Raw genomic sequence first — 10,338 nt, forward strand, 5'->3', positions numbered from 1 at the left:
GTTTTTCTCCAAAAAGGCTATGTGAACTTTTCCATATGACCTCTTCCTCTTATCTCATTATATTGGTGGCAGACCCTTTCTCAAAAATAATACACGTACATACATTAAGGCATTTATCATTTACCATCCTCCCTGGCCCTTGAGATTATGTGCATGTGGCCATGTGTCAGGTCATAGGGTCATAAGCAAAACAAATGATAACACTAGGTCCATTGTTACTCCAATCTCCACACAGCCATCACGAGGAGTTGTATGTACATCACATGTCATAGACATACCCAGACCAGCTGCAGAGAGTCCATGAAAAACACATAAATGTCTCTGCTCTGTATTAACCTTTCAACTGGTTCTCAATCCATAAACATTTTAAGGCATATAGGTTTTTAATTTTACAACATATCCATGCTTATTTACTAATATTATTATTTTACCTTTGACCTCTCCCTACATTTGCCTTAATGATACATAAAATAATACCATACCAGCACACTTGCCAGAGTCTCTAGGGTGTCTATAGCTAGGTTTCCATCCAATTGGCGACAGATTTTCATGTGAATATTCTAAAATCTTCAGAAAAAACAATATGCCATTTCAGAGTTTCCTTTAGAAAAATTTGGCGCCGGACAACATGACAGGGAAGATTTTAATTTTTCCGGACATTTGAGAAATGTTATGGACATCTATATGCATTTAGATCCAACCTGGCGCAGCCAGCGTCATCAATAAACAAGGGATGTTGGCCAAATTAGCCACATTTACGTGTCCTTAAAAACAGTCATTCCTTGTGTTTCGATGAGTAGCATATGCAAAAATTTTAGGGGTTATAGGATATTTTCCTAAAACAATAATTGTCCACCTCAAGGTTCAACGGTCAGAGATTTGAGCAGTAAATGTATCAGGGCATTACATGCATAGGCCTATAGGCTTAGGTGTCCACAGTATGATATTAACATTTTAAGATAGCTATCTATCTATCTGAAGAGAAGCTTAGGCCTAACCCCAGAGAGCAAGAGATATGCCGGTGGCATGCTACGACACAAACATGTATTTCGTTATGCCAGATGGCTACTGTGTCTGCTATATATATTGTTTGATTATAGGAGTGACTCTGGTAGGCCTGAAACAGTCTTCCTCACCTCAAGTTCAACTGTTGGAGTCAGTTGGTGCGCCGGGGCGCACTGCCTTCATATCATAGGCCTGCAGTAGCTAAAGCTTAATAATAGCCACACCATACCAAATGTTTCTTAATTTTATTAGGGTAATATCAGAAGTAAGTCAAGCCATTGTTTATAGGGAAAATACGAGCAGATGAGCAAATGTAATCCAGGGAAAAAACGCATTACCCTCCCCTGTGCCCCCTCCCAAAAAATCACACAACCACCCAAATAATTTTTCAACCCTCCCCTATTTTGAACCACCCTCCCCCAATAAATGTCGATCTGTCCCTTATTGTTTTTAAATTTGAATGGTAGCAAAAAGTTGTGTTGAAGCAATATAAGTTAAGTCAGTCCGCACGTCAACGTTGCGTTGGTGTAACGAGTGTCAGTGTAATGTGGTGGATCGAAGTCAGGTGCAGGACACAGAACTCGAGGAAACATACTTTACTGAACTTGAGTAAAGAAAACAACACAGCAATACCTTCACGCAGGAAGGAACTAACCCGCTCACCAAACGACACACGAAACGAAAAAACAACCACGCACAAGACACATTGGGAGCCACTGGGTTAAATAGGGTAGGCGTGATTACACAAATGGGAAACAGGTGTGTGACCTAGACAACAGGTGCAACATAGACACATATAACATAGATCGGCAGTAGCTAGTATTCCGGTGACGACGAACGCCGCAGCCTGCCCGAGCAAGGAGGAGGGGCAGCCTCGGCAGAATCCGTGACAGTACCCCCCCCCCCCCCCGACGTGCGGCTCCAGCCGTGCGTTGACACCGGCCTCGGGGACGGCCAGGAAGACGTGACGCGGGGCGAGTCGGATGACTACGGTGGAAATCCCTCAACATGTAGGGATCGAGGATGTCCCTAGGGATCCTAGGGACCCAGCACCGCTCCTCCGGACCGTACCCCTCCCACTCCACGAGATACTGCAGGCCTCCCACCCGACGCCTCAAATCTAAGAAGGAACGGACCGAGTATGCCGGTGCCCCCTCGATGTCCAGTGGGGGCGGAGGGACCTCCCGTATCTCAGACTCCTGGAGTGGACCAGCTACCACCGGCCTGAGGAGAGAAACATGGAATGAGGGGTTAATACGATACTCAGGAGGAAACTGTAACCTATAACATACCTCGTTCAATCTCCTCAGGACTTTGAAAGGCCCCACAAACCGCCGACCCAGCTTCCGGCAGGGCAGGCGAAGGGGCAGGTTTCGGGTCGAGAGCCAGACCCGGTCCCCCGGTGCATACACTGGAGCCTCACTGCGGTGGCGGTCGGCACTCGCCTTCTGCCGCCCGATGGCCCGCTGCAGGCGCACATGGGTAGCGCCGAAACCATTCATCCACCGCAGGTGCCTCGATCTGGCTCTGATGCCAAGGTGCCAGAACCGGCTGATAACCTAATACACACTGGAAAGGAGTAAGGTTAGTTGAGGAGTGGCAGAGTGAGTTTTGGGCCATCTCTGCCCAGGGGAGGAACGCCGACCACTCCCCCCGCCGGTCCTGGCAATACGACCTCAGAAACCTACCCACCTCCTGGTTGACTCTCTCCACCTGCCCGTTACTTTCGGGGTGAAACCCTGAGGTAAGGCTGACCGAGACTCCCAGACGTTCCATGAACGCCCTCCAAACCCTCGAGGTGAACTGGGAACCCCGATCAGACACTATATCCCCAGGTATCCCATAGTGCCTGAGGACGTGTGTAAATAGGGCCTCAGCAGTCTGTAGGGCCGTAGGGAGACCGGGCAGAGGAATGAGGCAGCAGGACTTAGAAAACCGATCCACAACGACCAGGATTGTGGTATTCCCTTGTGAGGGAGGAAGATCCGTCACGAAATCCACCGATAGGTGGGACCACGGTCGTTGTGGAATGGGTAGGGGTTGCAATTTCCCTCTGGGCAGGAGTCTAGGAGCCTTACACTGGGTGCACACCGAGCAGGAAGAAACATAAACCCTCACGTCCTTAGCTAAGGTGGGCCACCAGTACTTCCCACTAAGACAATGCACTGTCCGACCGATACCAGGATGACCAGAGGAGGGTGACGTGTGAGCCCAATAGATCAACCGATCACGGACCTCCAGCGGAACGTACACACGACCCTCTGAACACTGGGGAGGAGTGGGGTCGTTACGCAACGCCCGCTCGATGTCCGCGTCTACCTCCCACACCACCGGTGCCACCAGACACAACGCCGGAAGTATGGGAGTGGGCTCCACGGAACTCTCCTCCGTGTCATACAGTCGAGACAGAGCATCTGCCTTAGCATTCTGGGAACCTGGCCTGTATGAAAGGGTGAAACAAAAACGGGTGAGAAACATTGACCACCTTGCCTGGCGAGGGTTTAATCTCTTCGCCGCCCGGATGTACTCCAGATTGCGGTGGTCAGTCAAAATGAGAAAAGGGTGGTTAGCCCCCTCAAGCCAATGTCTCCACGTTTTCAGGGCTTGGATCACGGCCAACAGCTCTCGGTCCCCCACATCATAGTTGCGCTCCGCCGGACTGAGCTTCTTAGAAAAGAACGCACGGGGCGGAGCTTGGGTGGTGTGCCCGAGCGCTGGGAAAGTACAGCACCTATCCCAGCCTCTGACGCGTCCACCTCAACCGTGAAGGCCAAGGAGGGATCCGGATGAGCCAGCACTGGAGCCGAGGTAAACAGGCTCTTCAGACAATTGAATGCCCTGTCCGCTTCAGCTGACCACCGCAAACGCACCGGTCCCCCCTTCAGCAATGAGGTAATGGGAGCCGCTACCTGACCAAAGCCCCGGATAAACCTCCGGTAGTAATTGGCAAATCCCAAAAATTGCTGCACCTCCTTCACCGTGGTTGGAGTCGGCCAATTACGCACGGCCGAAATGCGGTCACTCTCCATTTTCACCCCAGACGCGAACATGTGGTACCCTAGGAAGGAGATGGACTCCTGAAAGAACAGGCATTTCTCCGCCTTGGCATACAGGTCATGCTTCAACAGTCGTCCAAGTACCTTACGCACCAGGGACACATGCTCGACCCGTGTAGCGGAGTATATGAGGATGTCATCAATATACACCACTACACCCTGCCCGTGCAGATCCCTGAAAATCTCATCGACGAAGGCTTGGAAGACTGATGGAGCATTCATCAACCTGTATGGCATGACGAGGTACTCATAGTGTCCTGAGGTAGTGCTGAAAGCCGTCTTCCACTCATCACCCTCCCGAATACGCACCAGATTGTACGCGCTCCTGAGATCCAATTTCGTGAAGAAGCGCGCCCCGTGCAGTGATTCCGTCATACATGCTATCAGAGGTAAGGGATAGCTGTACTTGACAGTGACCTGATTAAGCCCACGGTAATCAATGCACGGGCGTAACCCACCATCCTTCTTCTTCACGAAAAAGAAACTAGAGGAAACAGGTGAAGTGGAAGGCCGAATGTATCCCTGTCTCAGCGATTCGGAGACATATGTTTCCATAGCCGCCTTCTCCGCCTGTGACAGAGGATACACGTGACTCCGGGGAAGTGCAGCGCCTACCTGGAGATTTATGGCACAATCCCCTGGACGATGGGGTGGTAATTTAGTCGCCCTCTTTTTACTGAAGGCGAGAGCCAAATCGGCATACTCAGAAGGAATGTGCACTGTGGAGACCTGGTTTGGACTCTCCACCGTGGTAGCCCCCAAGGAAACCCCTACACACCTCCCCGAGCACTGACTGGACCATCCCTTGAGAGCCCTCTGTTGCCAGGAAATAGTGGGATCATGAGTGGTTAACCAGGGAAGTCCCAACACCACAGGATACGCAGGACAATCAATAAGATAGAGACTAATCCTCTCCTCATGACCCCCCTGCGTCCTCATAGAGAGTGGTGCGGTAACCTCCCTGATTAGACCTGACCCTAGCGGGCGACTATCTAATGCGTGGACAGGAAAAGGCACATCAACACGAACAGTAGGAATCCCTAACCTAAGAGAATATTGACGATCAATAAAATTCCCAGCTGCGACTGAATCTACTAGCGCCTTATACTGGGAATGAAGAGAAAACTCTGGAAACACAACCTCTATAAACAACTGACCAACAGGGAGCTCTGGGTGAGTCGGGTGCCTACTCACCTGAGATGGTCGACCAGTGCTCTGCTTACTGCCTCGACTCCCTGGGAACCCTCCCCAGCACTGAACCGCAGTGTGTCCTCTACGGCCACAGTTGGTGCAGGGAACGGCCCCTCTCCTGGTCTCCCTAAGTGCAGCACCTCCGAGCTCCATCGGGGTAGAGTCGGAGGTGCTGGGGGATGGAATGAATGAGTCCTGATCAGAACGTCCGCGGGTCTCCAACAGGTTATCCAGCCTGATGGACATCTCCACCAGTTGGTCCAGATTGAGATTGGTATCCCTGCAGGCCAGTTCCCGCCGAACGTCCTCCCTTAGGCTGCACCGATAGTGGTCGATCAGGGCCCTCTCATTCCATCCGGCGCTGGCTGCCAATGTCCTGAACTCCAGCGCAAAATCCTGGGCGCTCCTCCTCTCCTGTCGTAGATGGAACAGACGCTCGCCCGCTGCTCTCCCCTCTGGTGGATGATCGAATACTGCCCGGAAGCGGCGGGTGAACTCCTCGTAGCGGACCGATGCAGCGTCAATTCCTCCCCACTTGGCGTTGGCCTACTCGAGCGCCTTCCCCGACAGACAGGAGATGAGGGCGGACACGCTCTTTTATCCCGAGGGCGCCGGGTGGATGGTTGCCAGGTTGAGCTCTACCTGGGGCAGGAAACCCTGACACCCGGCTGGTGTACCGTCATATGCCCTCGGGAGCGAGAGCCGAATCCCACTGGGCCCAGGTGGAGAAGAGGTGGACTGTGGTATGGGTGGTAGAGTGGTTGGAGGTGTAGGAAGGCCACCTCTCTCCCAACGGTCCATCGTGTTCATCACCCTCTCCATGGCGGTGCCGAGCGCCTGGATGACACTCTCCTGTCGTTGAAAACGTTCCTCCATAGATTCGGACTGACGAGCTGTACCTGCTGACTCCATCGATGGTGCGTGGTTCTGTAACGAGTGTCAGGCGCAGGACACAGAACTCGAGGAAACGTACTTTACTGAACTTGAGTAAAGAAAACAACACAGCAATACCTTCACGCAGGTAGGAACTAACCCGCTCACCAAACGACACACGAAACGAAAAAACAACCACGCACAAGACACATTGGGAGCCACTGGGTTAAATAGGGTAGGCGTGATTACACAAATGGGAAACAGGTGTGTGACCTAGACAACAGGTGCAACATAGACACATATAACATAGATCGGCAGTAGCTAGTATTCCGGTGACGACGAACGCCGCAGCCTGCCCGAGCAAGGAGGAGGGGCAGCCTCGGCAGAATCGGTGACAGTTGGTATTTGTAGCTGAAACAGATCAACAGCAGTGGCGAATCCACATTTTGCCTTTGAAGTCTATGGAGCTTTTGTGCTAATTTAAAATCATTATAGTTCAAAACTTACAAATAGCATCAACAATCTTTTTACAAGTAATCTAAGTTGAGTCAGTCTGTACGTGTCAATGTTGTTTTGGTGTTTGTAGCTTTTATTGTTCAAGAGCAGTGGCAAATACAAATATTTCCCATTGAAGTCTATGGAGATTTTATGCACATTTAAAACGGTTATATAGTTTAAAAAGTATAAATGGTCTCAAAGAGCGTTATTCAAGCAACCTATTCCAGACCGGTCTGCCCTTTTTAAACTTTGAATGGCGTTTCTAACTTAAACTGTGGAAGACTAGAATCAACCAGAATTTTTCCCATTCAATTCTATTCTAGAATCTCTCTTCATTGGGATTTATGCAAATGTGGTTGTAGTGTGATAAATCTTAGTAGTATCAAAAAGGGGTTTTCAAGCAACCTGGAGACAGTCAGCCTGCACGTTTTAAAGTTGATTTGGTCTCTGTAGCGTTATGGCTTTTGCAATAGAGGTTCCAGTGGAAGGTGAATAATAATAACTAGAAAAGTACATTTTCTAAAGAAAATGTGTGTGCTTGCTAGCTTGTCTTAAAGTATTTATGGTTGTGAAATAAGTTATATTAGTGATAGTGACTGAAATAGTGATGGTAGTGACTGGTTATGGGAGAATTGATTGATTGATAGGATTGCCTGAACATGTGAAAGTTGGTTTGGTGTCTCTAGCTTGAATGGTTCAAGAGTTACTATTATTGTTGTTTTGTTATATGCTAATGTATGCTAATTTGAATTTTTACAGTTTATAACGTTTTGAATATGTTAAAAGATAGTTTACGCAAATTACAAAATGACACATTGGTTTCCTTACCCTGTATGCAGTCTATAGACATATGCTGACTGACTTAATTTAGATTGCTAATTTAGATTGCTTCAACACAGCTTTTTGCTATCATTCATACTTTATAAACGATAAAGCTTTTTGTATCCCCATTCATTTCGATGGTGGAATGCAGGCTTCAACATTCTAAATGGAAATCACCACCACAGAACTTTCAGAATATTTAAACACACAAAAATGTAAAACTAGACAATCCATTCTATGGCTAATGTTGCTCTAGTACTCACTATTATACTAGCCCACTATAACCCACTATAATAACTCCACACCTACAAACCCCAAAATAACTAACTTTAACTACTACCATTACTAGGCCTACTCCCATCATTACCACTACCACTAGTACTACTATTTCACAACCATGAATACTTCAAGACTAACAAGCACACACATTTACTTTAATAAATATAGGGTTTGCTAAGAGGAAGGATATTGCGATATACCTTGCTCATCAAATGATATTGGTTCCTACTATTAGTTATTGATTTACATTTTAGTCATTTAGCAGACACTCTTATCCAGAGCAACTTACAGTTAGTGAGTGCATACATTATTATTTTATTCATACCCCCCGTGGGAATCGAACCCACAACCCTGGCATTGCAAACGCCATGCTCTACCAACTGAGCTACATCCCCTGCCGGCCATTCCCTCCCCTACCCTAGGCCAATTGTGCGTCGCCCCATGGGTCTCCCGGTCGCGGCCGGCTACGACAGAGCCTGGATTCGAACCAGGATCTCTAGTGGCACAGCTAGCACTGCGATGCAGTGCCTTAGACCACTGCGCCACTCGGGAGGCTTGCTGTGAAGTAATAGGATTACAGTAGAGTTCTTACTGAATTATCCCAAAGTTTGACTTGAGTACATCCAGTAAGATGTATCTGAAGTAAACAGTGTGAAACTGGTAATGCGACCATACCTGGCCTAGAGTGTGCTCTTGAATGGTGCGGTAAAACTGGCAATGCGATGTCCATACCTGGTCAAGAATGTGTTCTTGCCTGAAGCTGTGAAACTAGTAATGCGATGTTAAAACCCAGTCAAGAATGTGTTCTTGCCTGGAGCTGTGAAACTAATCATGCAAATAGTGTAGCAACATTTTGTTTTTGTCCATACATTCTATCTGAGTGGCTCAACCAGTCTTCACTTGAACACCTAGCATCATAGCATTAGATTTTTCTTCCTCCAAAAGCTGCAAACACACCAACAAAGCTTTGTATTCCTGCCAACAGACCCCAAACCACCACTTCAAATGTCCATACACCCACTCAACCTTCCATGTTGGATCCAACACTGCTCTTGAACCGTTTATGCTACAAACACCAAACCACATTCGACATGTGCAGTCCGACTCAACTTAGATTGCTTCAACACAGCTTGTTTCTACCATTCATACACTATAAAACTTGGTGTATCTCCATTCATTTCAATGGTGGAAGAACTGCCACAGAACTTAAAGAATGTTCGAACTAAAACATTTTGAGAGCTTAAACCATTCTATGGCTTATGATGGACTCACTCTAGCCTACTATAATAGCCCACTATAATAACTCCCCAAACAACAAACCACCCCAAAATAACCCACTTTAAAGCTAGAATCCTTAATTGAAACAATAACAAAGCAATTTCCCCACCCCTGTTTTGCAAAAAAACTAAGGGATGGAGTTGGATAACCACTCTCAAATTCATACACAGAGCTATAGAGACAAGGACCGACCATCCATGGTATCAAATGCATTCTTTGAACTATGTTTTGAGGCTATACACAGTGTTTGTTTATATTTACATTGTTTATAAACATCTGAGTAAAACAATAATATATTTTGGGTTCTGGTGGGGTATGACAGTTGAACTAAACTCATCATTTGACACCTATCTTTTTGAGATTTAAAATAAATTACTTGTCAAACTAAATATTTTTATCTGAGAAATTGTATTGGTATAAAATAATATATTTTTCAAAAACTTTGAGCATACACTATAGCTCAGTATTTGTATTATTTATTTTATAGTATTTTTTACTTTATCAAGGGTAATCATTTTGGATGTGACTGTATGTTATGTTTCATGTTGGACCCCAGGAAGAGTGGCAGCAGCTAATGGAGATCCTAAAAAACTAAACTAAACCATAATACCGGTACTTCAAGACTAGCAAGCATATAGCTTTTCTAGTTTCACAATATCTTCATATCATTTCTATCAGCCATGATTGGCCTACGCAAAACTCTCTCTATGATATCCACATTATTTACTTAATCTTCTTAGTTCCTGAAGGAACATGGAGCCTGTTATCCACGTTATTATTTTATCCGTCAAAGCTGTAGGCTATGGTGGCTTTTTACATGGCTAATGTCTAAATTGACAGGTGGGCTAAATCAACAGGTTAGCCAGGCTAAACAGGTATTTCTTCTCTGAGGTGTTCCCGCCAAAATGTGTCTAAAAAATAGCCTGAGCTATTTTGGTTGTCATTCTGACCATACCATTGGTCAGAAGGCTGTGACTATTTGAGAACTTCTCTGCACTCATACACAGACATATGGATGCAAGGACTGGCCATCCATGACATCAAATGTACTGTATACTTTTAACCATGTTTTGATGCTATACAGTGTTTGTTTACATTTACATTGCTTACAAACATTGGAGTAAAACAAGCTTATATTTTGGGTTCTGATGGGGTACAACAGTTGAACTAAGCTCATAATTTTGACACATATCTTTTTTAAACGTGTTAAAGTAAAAAGAAAATCTCAGAAATCATTAGTATAAAATAATATAATTTTCAAAACAATTTTAGCATACATTATAGTTCCGTATTTATTATTTATTTTATACAGTCTTTATTGCTGATCTTTATCAAG

Source organism: Coregonus lavaretus, assembly GCF_964263955.1.
Source record: "Coregonus lavaretus genome assembly, chromosome: 26".
Lineage (NCBI taxonomy): Eukaryota > Metazoa > Chordata > Actinopteri > Salmoniformes > Salmonidae > Coregonus > Coregonus lavaretus.